At 45.1% G+C, this 22,680-nt stretch overlaps 1 protein-coding gene across 2 annotated transcripts in view; it reads right to left on the bottom strand.

Annotated features, from left to right (window-relative positions):
- Positions 1-20,231, bottom strand: part of GDPD5 (glycerophosphodiester phosphodiesterase domain containing 5) — a 148,438-nt gene extending 128,207 nt beyond the window's left edge. For both annotated transcript variants that reach the window (XM_026843471.1, XM_026843479.1), the window contains exon 1: positions 20,127-20,231. The gene's annotated coding sequence lies outside the window, so the exon portion shown is untranslated. The remainder of the gene's footprint in view (positions 1-20,126) is intronic.
- Positions 20,232-22,680: the final 2,449 nt, after the last annotated feature.

Raw genomic sequence — 22,680 nt, 5'->3', positions numbered from 1 at the left:
CGATGCCCTGGAGCATCAGCCTTTTCCAACCCACAAAGCGGTTACGCACTGGCAAGCTCTCCAAGAGGAGTTGCTGCAGGGGGGGAAAGGATCAAATGAACCTCCCCCAAGAGAAGAGCAGTTCTCATCCAGCCCGCTGTCAAAGACTAGTCAGCATGTACAGCTGGAGACATAAAAAGGATGGAAGTGGGAAGATGAAAGATTTGAAATAAGTCCTAAAGAAACTATACTTTGTTTGCTCTTGGGTCAACATTTTTTGGTTAAATAGTAAATCATTGAGAGCACCTCACATTAAATAATGTGCTGGATGGATGACCAAGCCAGTTTCTGCCACCCTCTCAAACATACTGAAGAGGTCCTAAAAAAAAAAAATATATATATATATATATACACACATATACACACACACACATATACACACACTGGCATGTTCATCAAATTAAGAGAAAGCACCAAGTACCCAAAACAGCATCTCCGCAAGTGTGAATTCTTCAAGAAATTTCAGGACTAGGCTTTATAAGGACTAGAAGCAAACAAACAAATGAGACCATCAGCAATAATTTTCTGTTGGAATGGTCCTTATGTATTATTAAAACTCAAGGGCCAATCAACATAGAAATTACTGTTCCCCGGCTGAGCACACCTGAGTAAAGTCACCAGTACCCAGACTGGATAAACCAGAAGACTTAATTCCACTAGAAAACAGCTGGCTAAGAAAAGGGAAATTAAGACTATAGAACTGGAGGGGGGCGGGTGTCCTTAAAAAATGGTAAATTCCAGACTAGAGGAGCATATGTTTAAAGTACATATAGGAGTGGAAGAAAGAAGGAGGGCATTGATCTCTTTGCCATTTTAAGATAGTGAAATAGAAGGCAGCAGGGAGCATTTCTCAGCTAAGTAACCGGTCAGACTGGAGAAGGAGAGAGGAAGATGGAATTGAGAAAAAAATAAGTCAGATAAAGGTAACAAAACCGGGGAGGGTGTGCCTGATGGTGCAAGTACAGACTAACAGGGAAAGGAGCATCTATTTACAGAGTGAGGAAGAGAAGGAGGAAAAATCCCAATTCACCTCAGGTCACTAATGGGAAGATGTGTGTTCCTGCTGCACAAGGACAGCATTGAGCGAGAATTAATTAATTCAGATTTACACAAGGCTGTGACATAAAATACTCTGCATTAACAGGGTAAAGAGCTACCTTGAGGTGCAGGAAAAAAAAAAACAAAACTTCAAGAGCAGCAATAATTTTTGGAGACTGTTGTTTGTACCAAGTTCAGAAAAATCCCCCCTCTAACACCCTCCAAGCCAACAAACCTTCCCCTCTAAGTATTCCAAGGTAAGAAACTCCTGAGGACCGCCACTTTCCTAGTCCTTACAAGGTGTTTATAGGGCCTAACACAACCTCCTTGTTTATAAAAATGGCCAGGATCCTGGTAGTCCTCAAGCACTCACTGAGGGCAGAAGGGGTCTGCACTGACAGGTTAATTTATCATCAATAAGAAACAAAAGAAAAGAGACAAAGGGGCAGGAAAAAAAAATAATCAAGCGAGCTTCATGTCTTTATTCTCAAGTCTGGCAGTCTAGCTGTTTCTGCGTGTTTTAAGAACTATTTTCAACCGAAAACAGGGAATTTGACATGAATGCTCAGTCTGCTTCATCACTGCAGGAGTCTCAGACCTCCGGTTTCCCTTGCACCCATGTGATGTGAGCATCATGGTCGTGGTAAGGCACGGGAGACACAAGAGCTTCCACACTGCTTGCCAGAACTAGAAGACGTTGGTTACCCAGCTTGGATACAATTTATAAACCAACACGGATATTTTTACATCAAGATTACAGTCCATCTGATGTGTGGCAGCATGTCTGCCTGGCTCATGGTTGATTTGACAGTTGCTTGAATTTCTCCAACCAGTCTCCAGCAGACCATTACCTCCAACAGGTCCTTCTTCATTCCCGGTAGCATGATCCTATTTTCGGATCCTGTGAGCTTATCAGCAATATGTTTGACTAGGTTTTTTTCAGCTATCTCTTAAGCTGGTTTAAGAACAGTTATATAAGAGTCCTTCCAGGTTACAACAGCAAGAAAGCACTTTCTTCTCTGACCTGAGTTCTGGCATTATTAGCACATCTTCCAGATCTCTCTCAGCCCCAATCTTACTAAAACTATTCATTTTAGAGATGTAAAACAAACCACTTCACTCCCCCAGATTAAATATTTGGGGTATTAGACCACAGAGCACTTTCCTAACCAGACAGTGATCGTTTCTCCTGAAGAGGCACCAAATGGAATGGCTGAGAAACAACACCCGAAGCAGTGTCTTACCTTCTCCAGTACAGTCAAACCACAACTCAGCTATCATGTAAATCTAGTTTTTCAGTAGCTCTTAAGCCAAGAAAGCTGGGAACAAAACAAATACATGCATCTTCAAGTCAGTAAGAAGCTGATCAAGAAGTCCCAACGGTGGATGAGACAGAAGCTGCCTCACAAAAACGGATGTCAGGTGAGACATGAATCGAGCTTTGCACATTCTTCTTGCCCTCTCCAGTTGAGCCCATTATTTTATTACTTGGATCTCAAAGGGGGCCAAAAGAAATCTAAGCAACTGCTAGCAGACATCTCCTTTTCTAGCCAATTCAAAGGGAAACTGGATTTGGGTTCACTTAGGGAAAGAGCATTCACTCAGAAGTGAAATTGTTGACCTGAAAGCATTTTTTAACTCTTTTAGATCATGCCCTATATCTCTGGATAAAGGCTTGTGAGCTTTCCTTTCCTTATCTCATCAGTCAAGGCAAAACATGGCCCTGTTCTGCACAAAACACAGCTGGACTCCTGCCCATTGCACCAGCAGGACCAACATGACCAGCCCTGGGCTACCTCCTGCCTAGAGCTGCCACTGACATGGTTCCAACCACATCGTACAAGAGTATTGATGAGCAAGGCAGGCCCATGTTTGAGTGATGCCATCTCAATGTATCATAAGAAAATGCAGGAAGAAAATAGAACAAACTACAGCTTTCTAGCCAAAGTTTAAAAAAAAAAAAAAAAGGGGGGGGGGGCTTTTCAGGAACTTGAAAGCTCAGAGGTGTTGCGTTTTCTTCACATACCCATGACAATTTTTCTCCCAAGTATCAAGGCACTGCAGAGAAACAAGGCAGACAGTGCTCAGGCAGCTTCCATACAGGAAAAATATTTTGGAGAGGTCTCTGCACCTCCTGGCCAGGGAGAGGACAAGCCAGTGACCTGAGAAAGAATGACCACCACTCACACTGTGTTCTGAAGTGATCTGGAAAGAGAATTCGGAAGAATTTGGTATTTTCCCTTTTCCCTCCCTTTCTAAATGGATGTTTCCATTAGAGAAGCTAAGCACTTTACCAAATTTTAGAACAGCCTGAGGTTTACAGCCAACATATAAACTCCAAAAGAGTGTGGCTGGTCAGGATGGAAACATCTTTTTCAGCATAAACCCCTCAAGCTAGCAATGTTGGCCCAACGGCTGCAAACCACCATCTTCTCCCTCTTTAATCCTTGCTATTAACTTTTAGCTTTCTAAGCAATTTTACATATTCCAGCCAGTTGGGGTTTTGGATCATGCTGCTTTCCAAGAACACTCTTTAGCAGCACAGCAATCGCAAGCTATTGAGTAGCCTGTGAGATTTAGTTAAGAAATTCCTCATCCCTTAGCTTGGATCTTCCTCAGTGGTATTTTAAAAAAGGCTGCTAACATTTTCACTGGGCTAGAAAACATACTGTCCCAGTATTAGTAGTATTAATACTAATATTAGTAAAATTAGTAGGTATTTTCAAATGGAGTTGTTGGCTGTTCAATCTTCTGCCAAGCCCCTGAACATCACATTTTCTTTTTTGTTTCATTTAGTACTGACTGACCGAAGGCTGTTAACTTTAACAAGCAGCTGATACCACCTGCTTCCAGCAGCAGAGACAAGAGCAGAGCATCACACACCCATTTCTATTCTTGGTGACATTATGCACGTACCTTCTTCACACACCACCTACACTTCAGTCCTCAATCTGTTTGGCTGCACAGCATCCCTCTAGAGTGGAAACAGAGGCAGCTCCATGTCTTGTCTGGCTCCATCTTTCAACAGGCTGTTTGTGTTTCTTTTCACACCTTAATAAGGTTTTGTTCCCCAAGCTGGAGAAGCAATTTTGCCACCTAGCGCTTGCTCAGCCCACAGGTTTGAACCCAGCATATGCAGCTCGCTCAGCACACATAAGCTCAAGAGCCCTGTCTCTGCAACAGGTGTCTTGGTTTTTATGGGGATGTGATCAAACAAGGCATAATGGTTTTAAACCAAAAGAGAGGAGGTTTAGATTAGATCTAAGGCAGAAATTCTTCCCTGTGAGGGTGGTGAGGCCCTGGCCCAGGTTGCCCAGAGAAGCTGTGGCTGCCCCCTCCCTGGAAGGGTTCAAGGCCAGGTTGGACGGGGCTTTGGGCAACCTGGGCTAGTGGAAGGTGGCCCTGTGCAAGGCAGAGGGGTTGGAACTAGATCTTTAGAGTCCCTTCCAATCTAAACCAGTCTGTAACTCTAAGCATGACTTCTCTTAAATCTCTCCATGAGTTCAAAACAAGCATTTTTAAGCACAGGCTCCTGAAAGCCCTTGGGTTTTCTTCTAAACTAAGCTGACATGTCAAAGCTGTTGCTTTTCAAATCTGCAGCTGAAAACCCAAGCTATTCACTATAACAATATGACAAGCCCAACTTTGGTGCTTGGCCACCAGGCACAAAGAAATAATCACAGATGTAGACAAGTGCTCTAGAAATAGTTGAGCAGGTAGAGCCAGCTGTTCTTTGGTAACGGGGTGTTCAGCAAGCAACACCTTTCCCTAACATGGGGTCTTTCCCAATAGGGTTCAGAGGAAGTTTCTTCAAGTTCTTAAGCTTCACAGAAAAAATCCTAAGTCTTGCCTGAGACACTTCAGGCACATGGCAGGGAGGTAATCCTGCTGACAGTTTGGTCGGGGCTGCCAAATAGCTTCACATGGTCCACACAGCCAGCAGACAGCTAGATTGCACCCAACTTCAAGATAACGGGTGCAACTCAACACTACGCTGCTGTCTGCAGACCAGACCCAGGGTAAGCACAGCCCTACATCCAGCCAACACAAACCAGGCTCCTGGCGGCCCCATCACGAACTCACCGCACGGGCAGTTCCCTGCTGTGTACTGGAGAAAGGCCAGCCAGTCCAACTATCCTAGTACTGCAGCAGAGGTCCACACAGCTGGATGCCACAGGATGTGTTTAAAGCTCACAGTGCTGGCGTAATCTTTCTGTACCATGAACTATTGCCTCCACATTTATCTATGGAAAAGTTTCCAAAATATAAGGCTCCTTGGCTTTCCGATAGAAACAGACTCAGTGGTTGTGCCACTGAGCTCAAACATCCCGTTAAGAAAAGCAGCGTGGAGGGGAACACACCATATTTCAGACATCCTTGCATATAGGGAAATGGTTTTGTTTTCTTCTGTAGTGAGATCAAGAGTTGATATGACCCTGAGTTGGTAAACCCCAACCCTGTGCCACCAGCTTTCCCATTAGCTTCCCCAGTTCCTGGCCCCTTGTTCAGAGACTTCAGGAAATAGGCAAGACGCAGAGTAATGGGATCTCCCAGACTTGCTGGGAAAGGATGAAAATGCTTCATTTATGATGTTACCACAACTGAACTCCCTGCAGCTTGTTTCGTCTGTCCCAAGAGACGACTTCTACAAAGCGAATGACATTGAGACACATCCATCCTGTAGCAGCACAGTGAGGCTCTCGCAGAAAGTGCTGAGTTTTCTGCACAGATGGCAGCATCTGAATTCTCTGTCAAGGAGAGAAGAATGGAGACTTGGGGATTTATTTTTTTTTTTAAAGGGGAGTGAGCTAAGTGGCTACAAACATGCATCTTGCAAGTGCTAACATCCTTACTCTTCAAAACTTCCCTGTTACCAACATTACTTTAAGATGAGCAACACACACACACACTGACATCCTCAGAGCATCAACTCCAACCCCCTCCCAGACTCCACAGATCTCACTGGAGGGAGGAGCAGAGCCCACAGAGCAGATCAGAGATCAAACAAGACAACAAAACACACTCTGGATGTAATGAAAGACTCTGTGTTAAGAGCAGCCTCATCCTTGTCACTCTTTACTCTTACAGAAACAGCTTGAACTTATCAGCATATAGGATTTTTCCCCATTTTTCTCCTACTCAAGCTACCAAGTGGAAGCAATTGAAAAAAGCCCAAGAAGGAAGAGAGTTTGACATGCTCATGAACACCTAAAGTGTAGCAGGGAGACACAAGGAGGTTTTCAAGCTTTCTCTACAGCCCACTATCACAAAGGACACTTATTATATTTACAAGTCACTTCTTTCCCCCAACCATTAACATCTTGTGTCTGCTGTGGTCTGTGGTAGGTGTCAGAAGAAATGTGTATCTTGGTTGCCTGATAGCCCCAACCTTTCCTTATGCACTCTAGAAACGAAACGAAACATGACAAGATGACCTTTTCAGACATCAGAACAAGCCTGCAGGATTTTTTTCAGGAGAGAGTTTAGCAAGTGGCACCCACAAATTTCAAGATTCTCACAGATTACATTGAAGGGTGCAGAGCCAATTAAATCATCTTGTTTCGCCCCAAAATAAAGCCTAAACATTCTGCTAGAGCTGACCACTAAAGAGGAAAAAAGAAGGTACAGGATCAACTCCAGAGTCAGAACAAACACCAGACAATCCCAGCCTCAATGCCATTTAAATAAACCTGCTTGCATTTAGTTTCAAGAAAAAAAAAAAGTGTCATCTCTCCCCTCTACCAGCTCTACTGCATTAACCTTTATCACCACTGACAGGTAACTCTCCTGCCACATCTCCAGCACAAAGCTCATCAGAAGCACAAGAAAAATGAGAGCTTTTAGGAGGATGGTCACTATTCTTGGCAAGAAGTTTGAGATTTGCGTATTTTTAACTGCACATTCCTGCTCTGGAACAAAGCTCCTCTGCTACGGAGGCTGAAGCACTGGACTCCCAAAGACGGGAGCTGTCAGCAGCTCTTCTCCTCCTTTATGGAGCAAATACTCTCCAGAATAGTTACTCACTACCGAGTTCTTTATTTTCAGTTTGGCAGCCGTAAATTGTATTTCAGATAGTTTTCATCTTTGTATTACAACGGTCCTGAATTTTTGCTTTAATTTACAATGCAGTTTATTAGCTGAAAGGATTTCCAGCTGCAGTTATTGCCTAGTAGGAACTGAACTGCTATCCATTCATCATTCCCCTACTTACAAGGCAAGATTGCACAAGAAAGCCAAAGCTCATCATCGATTTCCTGCTCAAATCAGGGCCTAGAGGCAGAAGAAACTAATTTTATATTTTAATCTTGTAGAGCTTTGAAATTCTTCTCACAAGGTGATTTAACTAACACCGTTCAGAAACCTGCAGCAAAACTGGAAACAGGAGGTGGCCAAGACTTCACCTACACAACAGCTCAAACATTTTGCCTGTCATTTTCCATGCAACAGAGGAGAGATTCCAGATCCAGGCAGAGGATAGCAGATTTATGCATAGATTCAGCAGCCATTAAGCTATTCTTTGCAGCAATCTGTGTGCTGTTGAGTGCAGGTAGAACAGGTTATTATTCACTGAGAGACTTGCCTAATGTACAAATGTCACTTGGGCATCAGCAGGCAAACAGATGAAAGTGAGAAGTTTAAGAGTTCAGAATAATACTATTTTATTTGAACCGCACCTGGAGGTGAAAGGAAGGTCAGATGCAACATAAGAAAAGCTCTTTATAGAGGTAAGGATGCTGAGCAAAAGGTAAGATGACCTTCATCGCACTCTTATTTGACTACAGCATCATACAGGGACTACAGCCACATCTCACCAGTTGCAAAGCCAACACGTGTTTTCCCCCCTTTGTTTGCTGGAAATGGGAATACACGATGGAGGAAGTTTATTACAGCCACAAAACCAGGTTATACATTAAAAAGTCCAGATATAAACGGTGACAGTTGAGTGGCCGGGGTGGGGAGAAGTAGCTGTGTTCATGCACACACACGTGCAGAATGTGTTTCATCTCCGAGGGTATTTCAAGCAGAAAGACAATAGCCCCTTTCTACAACACCTCTCCTCCCCAGATGATCTTTCATACACCCACGTGCCACACAACTCTGAAAAGCGGTTCCCAGCATGTAGACACGCTACTTTTAAAACACAGAAGCGCAATTATAAACCTAATACCCGAAGGGAACAATAGGACATCCATATGGATTAATGTGAACAGCAGGCTGGATGGCAGGTACGAGAGGGAACAAAAAGAAATCAAAGGTGCTTTCACTGCAATCACTGCAATTCTCAAACCTAGCCTCACATTAAGTTCTTCCAACCTTTTAAAAAGTCTCAGACTCTACCTTATATTTACTTTTAAGCAACCTTCCTACTATCAATGGTTGAACATGCAAAAGCCCCAAGGAGAGAGATCAAACAACAGGGTAGGATGGGGAAAAAGTTCAACTCCCGGAAGGTCATTCTTGTTTCTGCATCTCAAAGCTACTGACACTTTTTGGCAGCTAAGCATTAGCAAAGGGGGCACAAATGGGAACAGACATGACATCGCCTGGTATTTGCACAAGCCTCAGACAGATTCAGGTTGCAGTTTCACTAGCATAAAGGAGATACAAGAGGTAAGACAGCCTGAAACTTCCTTGGAAAAAGAGTTATTTTTGACCGCGTGTGTGTACATGCTACAAAAAAAATACGAAACAAATCTCGGTGAAGTATCATCCCTACCTAAAAAAAAAATATTGTGAAAATCCATTAAAACAATGATGCCACATTAATATAGTTTCTATCACTTTTACCTGTACACCTGTCTTCAAACCACACAATTTGCTTTATATTTCAGACCAACAAAAAGCCAAATGGGTCTCTAGAGAGTACAGAACCACAAGAGCCCACAGCAAAAATCACCTACACAGATAAATAACAGAATCGTGCAGATTTTTCTTTCCATTATAGGTTGAAACTCTCTCCTATAAGAAATCACCCAATTTCATGTTACATTCCCCTTTTCACAAGATTACTGAAAAAAATCTGTTAGAGATGCTGAGTCACAGAGGAAACAGAACTTTGTTTTCAACTGGGGACAAGAAACAGCAATGAGAACTAGAAATCCTAAAAGGAGACACACACACACTCCCAAAAATCACAAGACAAATTGACATCACGCAATGAGGGGTAGCACAGACCCATCCAGGTTTTTGGAAATCTCTAGGGGTAAGGGAAAAAAAAAAAAACAAACCATGCTGATGGATGGTGGTGCCACTTCACACCCTAAAACCTATAGATTCACGCAAGGATGCTCCCCACCATGCAGCCCATCAGTTAACTCCGATGTCCTGTCCCAACCTCCATTCGAGATGCCCCATCACACCAGACCTCATCTGGCACGCCTGTTCTTTCAGAGCGTTGTTCTAACAAAGCTTTTTTCTCAGCGCAGAAAACCGCAACGAAACAATCCTTTGGCTGCCCTGCAGCGCTTCAGTAACGCTCGAATGCTTCTCCAGTTGCCACAAGCCTGCTGCACTCGATCTCTTTTTTTTTTATCCACATCAGGACATCGCAAACCAGCAACAAAACACAGAGAAGCTCTGAAAAGAAATCTCACCGTCACATTTGCAGCATGGATGATTTCATCCCAATTACTTGCTCTTGTCATGCAAAAAGAGCTACAGGAGAAAATTTAGATCCTGATCCAGACAATACAACAGCCAAAAATGAAGACACTGCCCCAAGCATTTATTTCAGATATTTTACATGCTGGGATCAGCCCTTCAGAGACTGAGGAGTCTCACAGAAGTGCTCTTGAAGGGAAGACAGACATCAAAGCCCAATTATACATCTGAATTTAAGTCTTCACCCCCTGATTCAGGGGAGCCCAAGGAACATACATACAGGAACAGCTCATTTAAAAAGAGGACCTGGAAAAAAAAAAGTGTGCAAGTTATGCAGAGAAGCCAGGCAAAGAATGCAAATTTTGACCTACTTCTCCCTCCTGGCTGGGAGAGGGCACAAGGCAGCTGCTATTGCTGCTCCGCAAGCACAAGTGATGAGCAGGAGCCCTGCCAAAATTTCTGCAGCGATGCCTCTTCCAGACACAGGTTGCTCCATGCAGGCTGCTTGCAAGGCAGGGGCAATCGTCCTTCTGCCCAGGCAACAAGACGACACCACCCAGGCCAGCAGCAGATGAAGTCAGGATGGGCAGGGGTCTTCTGAAGAGCCCAGATTCAGCTCTCGTGCCAGCAGCATTCCCCACTGGACTCCTCTGCCAGCACCTGCCTTCGTTCTGCTACAGGCAGGATGGGGAAGAGTAGTGTCTTCCAGGTAGGTGGGAGCTCTGGTGCCTTCATAAGCCTCTTTCTGAAAACCAGTCTCCAAGATTGGAAGGAGGACAGGGACAATGCCACTAAGGTGACAGACACGTTGGCTTGGCACCAATGCCAACTGGACGCCAATGGAGAGCAGTGTCTGCTCTGACCAAGACGCACATGAAAGCCATCCATTCTCCCAGTGCAACAGGCCAGTGATGCCAGGAAAACACCAGGAGAGGAACAGGGAGCCGGAACAGAAAGTTTCACACAACAGCTCCTCCACCGGAGGAAGTTTCTTACTCTCATTATACAAGCTGAGGCTCTCAAACCAGATCTTTGTGCTGTACTACTTACCCAAGAGCCACCAACCTCCTGCAAAGTCAGTCTGCAGGAAAGTCACTGACCTTCAGCCACTTCTCACCCCAGCAGGACGGAGTCCAGCCAGCCCAGTTGCTGCAACCAGAAGTGAAGTGGAACCAGTGGCATTTATGCAAGATTCACCCTACAATATCTCACGTTCTAGTTTCCTACGCACTTCCAAAAACTCAGAGCAATCTTTAGGAGTCATGAGAAGTCTTCCTCCCAAACTAGTCCATGTATTTTTCTATAGGAGAAAGCCTTTCAAGATGAAAAAAACGCATGACATGAGCTGATTGAGCTAGCCGTCAGCTTAGGTTAGATGAGTCTGAGAGGTGTTATTGCAAATTATTTCAGTTAAAGCACCAAGCTGTGGCAGCACAAGGTGACGTAGAACCAACGCAACCCAGAAGGAAGAGCTAAGGATCTGACATCAGAGATCCAACTAGTCTTACAGTTGCATTTTGCATCACCCAGGGCACACAATGCAGCTGGCTGTTGCCGACCAGCTCATACCTGGTGCTGCTAGAGCAATGCTTGTGGGGAGGTTATTGGATGTTCCTGGCTCACTGCAGCCAGCTGAAAAGAAATTGGGATGAGCAGAGAAGCACCGAGAGCAGCAGTTTTCAAACAGCTCCAAGCCTCAGCACATTTCCAGTGCTAGTACAAAGGGACACGGTGCCCACAGGGGGTAGAAGTTACCTGCCAAATTTCAAGCAATGAGAACACGAGCAGCACTGACCATCCCATGTCCCAGAAGGAGAAACAAGCGTTTAAAACCATCTCCAGTGATGCATTTCCAGAAATGCACTGGTTTCTCATGAGCTCTTGACATGCAAATACTATTATATATTATACACTTTAGCAATACAGTCTAAGGTATATTATTCAGCATCTCCCAAACCTCCTGACTGGCATAAATGCAGTTATAGAGCAAGCCATAAAATCCTTGCTGTACTGGCCAGCAACTGCAATTTCTGTCCAAACCTACTGCAAACTGATTATAGAGAAGGCTTTGTTCAGCCAGTCTCCTTCCTTTCCCCTGGGAAACCTACACATCAAAAGACCAATAAATGCTGGTAATTTATTATGTGGAAAAACAGTCATGCAACTACGAGTAAGAGAGTTAAGCCAAGTTTATATTTGAAATGCTTACTGAGCCCTGTGGTGGCAAGTCAAATTTGTTGCTCCTCTGTTTATATGCACATAAATACTTTGGGGTGAAGGGATGTAAAGTAGACACGGATTATCAGCATCACAGGAGCGCTGAGCAGAAAGATGTAGTTCAGATTTAAAGAGCGTTCAGGGATTATGTTGCAAGAAAACAGGGGAGGGGAAAAAAAGCTATTCACAAGGAATCAGATAGCTCAACTTTCATGAGTCTGTTTATCAGCATTGATTAAGGAAAGATTGTTTTCATCCTAAAGGACAGCAGGTTAATCACCAAGTCCTTAGATTTCTCATCCCCCATTAATAGATGCCACTACCCTGGGATCGGGTGGCATCTCTGATGTAATTACGATGTGTAAATAAACAAAAACTACATACATGGTATTTGGGGTTCTTCCAGCCTCCCAAGCACCCAAGTAGCCTTCCAGCAGACACAGGATGTGGTATCCCGCTCATCACCACCTACGAAGACACCTAAAGCACAACCTGAGAGATGATCCTTCATTTCTTTCTGGTCTCTCCCCCAGAAACCGGAACATTCAAACACCACCTGGATAATTCCCTTGCCCAGGCCTTTTCTTGTAGGGCTGTAGTCAGAGAAACTTGGCTGCACTTCAGTTAAGCACACCAAAGCAGCTTCATGGGATACAGCTCACTAAAACCTCCCTCTCCCACCCTACAGAAGAAAGAGCTGGGTTGTTAAACAAAACACTTAATCTTTCCCACCAAACCCAGCCTGTAAACAGCCCAAGGGTTTAGACAGGTACCTGGGATGTACTAGAGACTTCCAAACCTGTGTTGTCTTCCTCCCATAGCCCAGGTGGGCTGACTGTCTTGTCCATCAACAGCATTTCTACTCAAACCAAGAGGAAGAAAGCTTTCAGGTCCAGGATGGAGAGTTACCAAGCACATTATGTCCCCATTGCTTTGGGTAGGACAGCAAGCAGATGTTTAGAAGAGCTCCCAAGGTATGCTCTCATCTGAACCACTGCTACTGGAATGGGACAGGGAGCTTGGCAATACTTTAACCACTCAAAAATATTTGTCCTCAGCAGCCTTGCTGCCCTGCCAAAGCCATTTGGCCACATAACCAACCAGCTCCCATCAGATCTGTTGGCAGCTGCTGGCTGCTCTTCACAAGGATACAAGGGTTTACCAGATCATTCAGCGTTGCTGGCAGGACACTGCTGCCTCTGCTTTCACACACACATCCGTGCTAGTGCACCAGGGTCTCAAGCCAGCTCTGGGTAAGTCAGTGCATTGCAGCTGATGACCTGCTGATGAGATGGCTCTAATCACAGCCTAGATAATTACCCCTGCACCACACATCTGTGTCAGATGTCCAGCACGGTGCTCCCCATGGAGATCTGTCAGATGTTGGGCAATAAAGACATTTAACTCCACATGGATATTATTTGGTATGGAGGAATTTAAGATACCCAACTTGTGTATAAAGAGGGGGAGGGGGAAAGTGAAAGTAGTGAAATGTTTTGGACATGGCAGACAGCACAGTGGGGGATAGGAGAGCGCTGTAGTTTGACCAATGGCCTGAGTGTCGGTGTGGCCAGTCACAAAGCAGACATTTAGAAGAAATAAATATATACCGCTTCCTCCAATTTCAAGGAGATGGTGGGACCTCCACCGAGAGAAGTAGAGACGTTCATGATTTCATATCAACTGGAACTTGTCAAGGAGCCCAATTCTCGCCTCTAACACTGCATTGTTTGTGAAACACATGCCTGGCAACACGAACACTAGGCAGGATTTCTTCCTGCACCACTTTCTACTTTTATCAACCCTCAGCACAGCTTCACATCAGCTCCCGGACACCTGCCTGTGCACCCACTCCCAGTCTCCATCAGGTCACTCACAGGCTCTGTGCTCTGAGGAGGAATGACCTCTCCCCATGGGTTTGCAGAGGCCCCAACAGAAAGGAACAGTTTAATTTGCTGCAGAGTGGTAGAAATGTACCTCAAAAAAACCCTTTGTTATTTTTTCCCCCCTCGTGTTCCTGCAGTAGCTATTACTGTTACAACAGCACATCTACTTAAAACAGCCAGGGAGGCAGTCAAACCCAAGTTCATGCTGACCCTGCTCTCCATCATCCTTTGAGGAACACGGTAACTGTTCCTCTAGGAAAGGCACAGCAATTTTTGTGCAGGAAATCCAACAAACAAGGTGTGCTGCTTGCTGAATAAAGCACTGCTGGTAGCTAGGGTCACTCTGCTCTCTGTGTGTCCTCAAGCTTTCCTTCATAACTGAAGGCAAAGTTTTTACCAAAGGCAGAAATTCTCAGGTTGCTGCAGACTTCAGCCTGAAGATTTCGTAAGATCCCAACAGATTCAAGAAGGGAAGGGTAGGTGGAAGTCAGAGCTACAAGGCCATCACAATCTGCCCCAAAAGGCTGGATGCTTGTCCCTTCTTCCATATCACCTGTGGCCTCCCTTCCAGCAATCCCACACCGATAATGGAAGTAGTTAGTTGGGAAATAAGGCTTCTCAGCCATCCTCCATCTCCCAGGTCTCCACAACTGAGCTGGGATCCTCTCCTGGCCTTTTCCAGAGAACTTTTATTTATATTCAACTCATGAATAATCTAATGCACACAGGCTACCTTTGGGGCATCATCCCAAAAAAACATACACCACAAGCTACCAACCACCTGTTCCAGAGATGTTTTGCACCATCTTCAGTGGTGAGTCACATCCTCCCTTTCCCTGGAGCTCACTCTTCAGCATGACTCATGAGTGTCTTCAATACTGTCCTTGAACCAAAACTTGCTTCTTCCTCACCACTTTGGGAGATGAAGGCACACCAACCCTTCCATAACATTTTTAGGGAGATAAGAGTGTAAAACTAGCTCTCTAGCATATTTGGATAAATGTTAACTGTGTCTCTACTTTTACAGAGCCACTTGTTCTAGCTGTCTTAACTGCCTTAGGTTTTAAAAAGAAGTGACCTATATCTGCTAGGAAAGCTGTATTTTCTTCCTCACCACCTCTAGCCTTTTTAGGTTCAGAATTAAAGTCTTTATACACAGCTTAGAGCAAGATGAAAGAGCACATGGATTTCTCTTCACCTCCAGGGCAAGTTAATACAGATCAATGAAAAAAAAAAAAGCAAGTCACACAAAGTAGGGTTTGAACCTTCACAGCAGCAAAGTAATTTTCATAGCAGAAATGATAGACCAGCTCTAAGAGTAGCTGTTGCTTTTAATAGTATCTGGAATTCACATGGGATTGAAGGAGCCCAGGGATCTCTCAGGTCCATGTTCTGCTCTGGACACAACAGAAGAGATCTGAAGTCATCATTCCCATTTGCCCTTCTCCATCCTGCTGTGAGACAGTAATTGCATCCTCTGAAAGTTTGCATTAAACCAGGGAAGACCAACATTTTTTTTTCCATCCTTACTAAGAATGGCATTCAAATGAGATAGTTGTGGGGGGAATCGATACATCACAAGCATTTCCTGATTTGCAAGTTTAATCACTCCAGCAAGCTATTAATGTATTTTGGAACCTTTACCTGTAAAATACTAGATTCAGTTGCACTGAACAGTAATTAAAATACTCAAGTCTCCAAGAGACAAAGAAATGCTTGTGCAAACTACCAAGGTCTCAGCTTGGCTTCCTGTGAGCAGCTCTGATGTCCCACCAAGCACAAATGGCTCTGCCTCTACTAAGTTTTCTTTAATCTGCCCCACAGGTCCATGCGTTAAAAAGAAACTGCAGTTACACAAACCTTGTTTTCTAAGAGGCCAAAAAGAAGGAAGAAATTAAAGTCAAAGGACTAATTTATAAAAGATGCTGATTTATACATCGCAAACATATGCTGGAAGGGGGAGGAGGATAAATTAGCACAGGCAGTCCAATTTGACACATCTTTGTTATTAGCCTCCGTCATCTCTGGGACAGGGATCCAACCACAACGGAGAGTGCAACTCCAATCCAGCATCTCTGGGTCTGCCAGCCCCGGTGATTAACTGCACAGATGTTAATTACAGGATGTAAAGAGTGCCCTCGCCTGACCCGTAACTTGACATCAAGTGTTTGCAGCTCAGCCAGTGCTCTGGGGAACCAGTCAGCCGTGCAGCATAGTTCCCACCTCTGGTCATCCCTTGCCCCAAACTGGGAGGATGGTGGGAAGGGGCTGCAATGGCTCGACATCAAGCGTGACACCACCTTTACTTTGCATCCTGTATTTCTACCCCCACTTTTCCATTCACAGTGGGAAAAAAAGCTCCTCACAGAACTTCTACCACAAATAACAAACCAGCGTTAAAGCATCGTGTCAGCCCAAGCCTCCAAGAAACACCCTGAAGAATGAAAATCAATTCTTTCGGAGGCATCTCCGGACCAACACCGGTCCACAGCACCCACAGAAGCTGGTGGCTCACTCATGAGAAGCACCAGAACAAGATCCTTAACACATGCAAAATTTCCTCTGCCCCAAAGGCACCGCTGGTGCCACAGTGGTATTTCGCAACAGAGGGCTCCGCAGTCAACAGCCCACAAGGTCACACAGCGAGAGGCCAAGACAGCCAACGCTGCCATTTTAATACATGTCACCACGACCTGCTGCTGCTCCAGGAAAAAAACAGAGGCATAACTACATAACAGAGATGCAAATACACCAATGAATAACAGCTATTCCAAATTAATATTCATTAGCATCTTTCCTTGCTGTAATCTTCCCTTTTTTTTAATCCAAACATCTGGGAGAGGAGAACAGATCCCAACAGCCCAGATGTCCAACTTGTCTAGTTAATAAAACCAATATACAGCTTTACAAGCGCTCTCTGAGCCTTTCCACCAGAGGAAAGGCAGGAAAAAAAACCCTCACCCATCCCCCAGAAAGTTTGCCTTCATGTTAGCTTTCCTCCCAGTATTTCTGTAGGCAGCTTTTGAACCACTCCAAAAGCACAGTTTCATGCTAAATTCATATCCAGAAGGCAGACTGCATTTTAAACTGTAAGCACTTAGAAGAGCAGATGACCTTAGGTCTAGAGAGCTGGTGTTCGTGAGAATTCAACACCAGCCTCTCTGCTTTGGGTATTTGCTTTCAAATGCTCAGTGTTGGATTTTGAGCATCAGCTCTTCCCCATAAAGGGGCCAAAAGAAGTTCCTACGCTCAACACTTAAAAGCATCAGGGTTTAGCGTGTGGTTACACACAGAGGCCGAATCATCTCACGCTGCGCAAGAAAACAGTTTCTGCCCCTCCATCTACCCCCCTGTGCAACACAGGAACGGCTCATCTCACAGGAATCACTGCAGACACGCGCAGGACCGGCTGCTTTTTCCTGCTTAAAATGAACGGGACTCCTACCGCCTACAGTGCAGTCCCTGATGCAGACCAACCCAGAAGACAAGGGGTTTGGTTATCCTCCATTTTGGCCAACACAGCCGCAAAGAAGAGATTTGTTTCTTCCCCGGCATCCCAAGGAGATGCAGAAAATCAAGACTGGAGCAAAGCACACGCCACACCCCTGTCACACTTCCCAGAGGGGTGGGAAAGTCCCAGGGGTACGGGACTTGTCCCAGCACAAGCCACCACAACATTTCAGTGGTGCTTCCATGCACACCTGTGTGTTTAAGCAGCCCCTCCCTTCCAAAGATTCCTCTGATCGTTTAAAAACTGTATTTCCCCTCCACATTTCCCTCACACACAGAGAACACAGTATGAAACACAAGTTAATAAGCTCCCCTCGAGCCAAACATGATGGGCACAGATAAGGTCAGTCCGGTGCTTATCTCCCATAAAGCTGCCTATTATTAGCAAGCCAGGCTCAACTCTACAAACAGTGCATTAGTGCAGATCAGCCAGAGCAACACACACAGCTGGGCCACCCCAAAGCTGTCCCCTCCAAGGCACCCAGCTCATGCCAGCAGGAGGCCACCAGAGAACTGAGATGGTTTTAGGGATGAAGGAGTTGTCCTCGCATTAGGTAACTCTTTGCGCTACGGCCCTTGAGTCAGCTTTCCAGTAACTGGTTCAGAACACAAAGCTAGAAACGACGCAACAAGAATTTGGGGGTAATTTCTAACTCTGGAAAAACAACCATTTTCTCTTCACATGTTTGCAGGCAGCCTCGTTCATCCACCACTAATCTCTCTGCTCAGGCACTCTGTTGACATCAGTTTTGAATAAGTACAGGGATTAAACAGAGCGGTTCAGACAAGCAAGGTCAGGTTGAACAGGAGCTGAAGCCGCTCTCACAGCGCCAGCACAGACCTGCCCCACTGATGCCACTCACCGTCCCTATATGTGACGCAAAGGTCCTCCACAGCTTTCTGCAGCACCAACCTCAGGCTGGTGACACTGCACATGGTCTGTCTGGGGACCAAACTGCAGAGACACAGCAGCACACAGACCCCAAAACTCACCCCAGGAGGCAAAGAGCCTCCTGAACTATTCACAATGCGGTTCCACTGAGAGCGGCAGGTCCAGCATCAGAAACGGTGGTCGCCACACAGCTGCCCTGCAAAATTCCTTGGCATGGATCTCCATGAGCTTAAGGATCTTTTCCAACCTTAATGATTCTTTGATAGGACACTGGGGAGGCCAAGACTTTCAAGGCCAATATGCTTTTAAGAGCAAATTCCACCAAGACCTATTATAAAAAAAGAGAACAGTTGTATTTAAACAGGGATATAAGTTTTACACAGCTAATGCTCTAAGCAACAAGCGTGAAGGCTGGAAACGTGTATCTGATAACAGCACATCTTTAAACTTCAACTCTGCTCCTCTTTTCTACGCCTCTGGATCTGCTTTGCGCTGAAGACTTTCCAGAAGTACCTTCTCTGGGGCCCAAACTTCAGGGCAATTCAGCTAAGAAAGAAAGGACGCAAGGGAAGAGCAAACAACTTGTGCAGAGTCAGCAGCGTGTTCTGGTGCCTAAATCAACTGACTTGTTTTCTTTTGAGGAATTGGAAAGGAAGGAAGTGGATCAGCACTTCAGAAAAACAACACTACTACAGCTGTATCCGTGGAGCATTTCTGATTCAAAACAGGCTCCAGCAATCTAAGGGCTGCTGCAGATTACACAGGAGCTTGTCTTGGAGACTTATTTGACATTTCTGGGTGAGCCAGTGATGTTATTCCTTGAACAAGATCAGAGCTGTATGTGCAGTGTTTAGAACACTAAGTTGGCCTCTACAGGACTTCTCCCCAAACTTCTGCCCTCCTCCCCCAGTGAGGGATGTCCTGGAGAACACGTTATCACATCCCAAGAGGAGGGAAGGGGACACCTGCCAGAGTAAGTCAACCAAGAGGTGTCTTAAGCCCCAGAACCTTCAGCCTGGCGAGCACCAGGTCAACATTTTGGTGTTTGGACCCCTGCTGAAAAAAGAGCACTCTACATCATGCTGGTTTTAGGTAGGCTCACCATTTCCTGCATATGTCCTAATAGCTCCTCACTTTGTTATTTTATTTAAAAAAAAGAAAAATTTAAAAAGCAGCAATAAGGAACCAAAGAGAATGACCTAGGTAAATTCAGTCCTCATATACACAAGCTGAGCTAACAGGTTTTCTCAGCAGCCACCACAGCCCCAGTGCCCCATCTGTGCTTCCCACAGAGAGAAGTCCTCTGTGCAACCACTCCCGTCCCCGTGAGACAGCATTAAACAGCTTTGACAATGCCTATTTAAATATTGTCTAAAAATACATCTGGCTTTCAACCACTGCAGATGCAGGTAAAGCCCCGCAGTGACCGGGACACAGCAAGGGCAGATGCTCAGGTATAGCTTAGACCACACTGTCTCAGGGTCTTCTCTGTCAAGTCAGCAAACAGCATCATTTCCGAACAATTTTCAGTCAATAATCATTTCAGAGGATTACTTACAACTCCTAATCTCCACAAGCTTTGAGAAGGGAACAAAGAGGATTTTTTTTTTTTAATGGGAACAACAATGGATGCCTAACAAACAGCTCATAGAAGCCAAAGTGAGAATTTGCATTGGTTTCAGATCTTTAATGTAACAGCCTCCTCCACTCCTACACATACAGGAAAGCAGTTATGTGGCACCTCATGGTACCCATGGACAAGCACACACACACGCCCCCCAAAAAAAAGAGAAAAAGCCACCCTGGCCAAAATAAGTGTTAGATTTGCTCCGTAGTGCTTTTACAGTACAGATTTAGCCCAACATTTTTGTGGGCAAAACATCTACTGGGAGGTAATTTCCATTCCCATGGACCCAAAATGACTTAGAGAGAGGTGCTCTCACGTCCCCACAGCCTGGCCCATGCAGCATCCATCCATCAATATCTCCCGCAAGCAAATCTCCTCATCTCCAGACTCCAGGATGCTTGGTACTGAGCTTGGCCACCACCTGGGACACGAGAAGCAAATACGATCAGAGGTGGGAAACCACTGCAGCTCGTACAAGTGTCCCAGGGCTCATCTCTGCAGCCTGTACTACTCTGGTGGCTTCTTCACTGATACAGAAAGATTTCTAGTCCCCTTTTGTTATGTGTGGAGGAAGGAAGTTAAATAGTTTTAAATGAACCCCCCAAAATTCCTTTAGAAATACTAGAACTGATGACTCCACAAATACAAAGTTAATGCACGCACTACACCACTGCTCTGCCACGTTTGGTTTTTGGATGCTTCTTGCATTAACAATGAAGAGGTCACTCTCCTCCTCCCCATTTTTTATTAGCTGCATTGGCTTTATAAGGGCAACCAGGAGATCAAAGTGAACTAGAAAACAACTCAACCAAACCATTAGTAACGCCACTGAAGCTGGAAAACTTGAATTTCACGATCCTGGGTAAAGTTGGAGCCTTCCAGTGACAACTGGATCCCAGACTTACCCTCCTGACTGCACTGGAAGCAGAAAGTTGTGTTAAATCCTCAGATTTTGCTGATTATTTGTTACAGTTCTCACCACGTGTCCTAGAATTGAAATCTACTGTAGGATCCAAGCCAGATGTTAACATAATTTCCAGAAAGATTGGCCTCATCCTCCACATTACTGCATGAGGTATTTTCCTTAGAGGACCACGCTCCCACAGAGCATCCAGCTATGCAAGGCTCCACCACAGAAAGCCCCCAGTTCAAGTCAACACATAAATCTGAGCCTTCCAAGAGAAGCTCCTATACAAAAATCCTAACTATGGCAGTAACCAGTCCCATGACGATGAGTTTCTGCAGCAGATCTGGACCAAATCACCTAAAGACACCTTTCCTTGCTCTTGTGAGTGGAATAGTCACCCACCCCACCAGATAACTTCACCTCCACTCTGCCAGGCGGAAAGTCTTCAGACACTCATCTGCTTTGTATTCCAGGGAGAAAACACCCTCTCCTCCTCTGCACTAATAAATTTTTGCAAGGAAGTGCAGACGTGCTGTCACTTTTCAGCTGCTTCTTCCTCCTAAATTCCAACCCCAAGGTTTTCATTTGCTAGAAAAAGTGTTTCTGCACCAACTTGCTAGAACAGGTCTGGCAGCTGCAGCATTTTATTGCTGCTCTGCAAACTGATGAATGAGAACCCAAAGAAAGCCACGAACTGCACAAGGTCAAGGAATCCAGCTCCAAACCTACACACAAAAGGACAGATCAACACCATCCCAGTGCCTCAAGACAGATCCTGGACACCAGGACAGTCTTTGAAACCCAACTTTCCATCCATTCCATCACATATAAGTCGCAGCTGAAAGGATTTAGGTTCACTTCTCTCCATAAAATTCATTATGTACTCAATGCAAGAATGTAGTTTACTACTGCCCAAGGGAATAAGGTTTTTAAATACCCACCATGGGCTTCTCCAAGCTTCTTATTCTCAAGTTACAGCTTTCCATTAGACATCTCACACAGGCTCAGACTGTTAATAACTGTTTACAGTGGGCGTTGGCCTTATCAACAGGATGAATGTGTTCTGGCTGCATGCCCCAGTCTGCTGAAGAATGATATAATCCTTTAAAACATATTATCAAGCACTGCTGTTGCTTAATTAGACCATGTATTTCCACCTAACAGAAGAGGGCAAAACCCACCAGTTTGCTGCTGCCTTTCCTGGCTCACTCCATGAGCTAAGCAATCCAAAGCCTATCACAAAACATTTACACCAGCCACCTTTCCTCTTCCTCCCCAGCATAAATCACCAACAGCTCCCTGCAGGAAGCTCTTCTGATAATGCTTGAAAGGACGTGGAAGTTCTTATCTGCTGTGTCATGGAGTCTAGGGGATATTCTGAAAAATAAGTAGGTCATAGCAAAATAACAGCATAATCAGGTGCTTGCGTCCTTTAAGCCTGTAATATTCAAGGACTTATTTCTGCATGTGGTACACCATGAATTGCTCGGGTCCAAGTCAATCCATTTATCCACAGTGAAGGCTTAGTGAGCTGGTGAGTGTCTTTCTCATGCTGCTCTGTCCAGGCCTGATTTATAACACTTTTTCCTTGGAAATGGTCTTGGAGAAGAAATCCAATCTTATAATAAAACAGTTTGTGTTGAAGGGACCTTTAAAGGTCATCTAGTCCAACCCCCCCCTGCAAAAGGCAGACACACTGGCACAGGCTGCCCAGAGAAGCTGTGGCTGCCCCCTCCCTGGAAGGGTTCAAGGCCAGGTTGGACGGGGCTTTGGGCAACCTGGGCTAGTGGAAGGTGGCCCTGCCCAGGGCAGGGGGTTGGAACTACATGATCTTTCAGGTACCTTCCAACCCAAACTATTCTGTGATTCTATGATCTTCAACTAGACCCCCATCCAACCTGACCTTGAATGTTTCCAGGGATGGGGCATCTCCCAACTCTCTGGGCAACCTATGCCAATGTTT

Source organism: Athene cunicularia, assembly GCF_003259725.1.
Source record: "Athene cunicularia isolate RWA chromosome 1 unlocalized genomic scaffold, athCun1 chr1_part1, whole genome shotgun sequence".
In the NCBI taxonomy this organism is placed as follows: Eukaryota; Metazoa; Chordata; class Aves; order Strigiformes; family Strigidae; genus Athene; species Athene cunicularia.
This window is presented reverse-complemented; position numbering and strand designations above follow the sequence as displayed.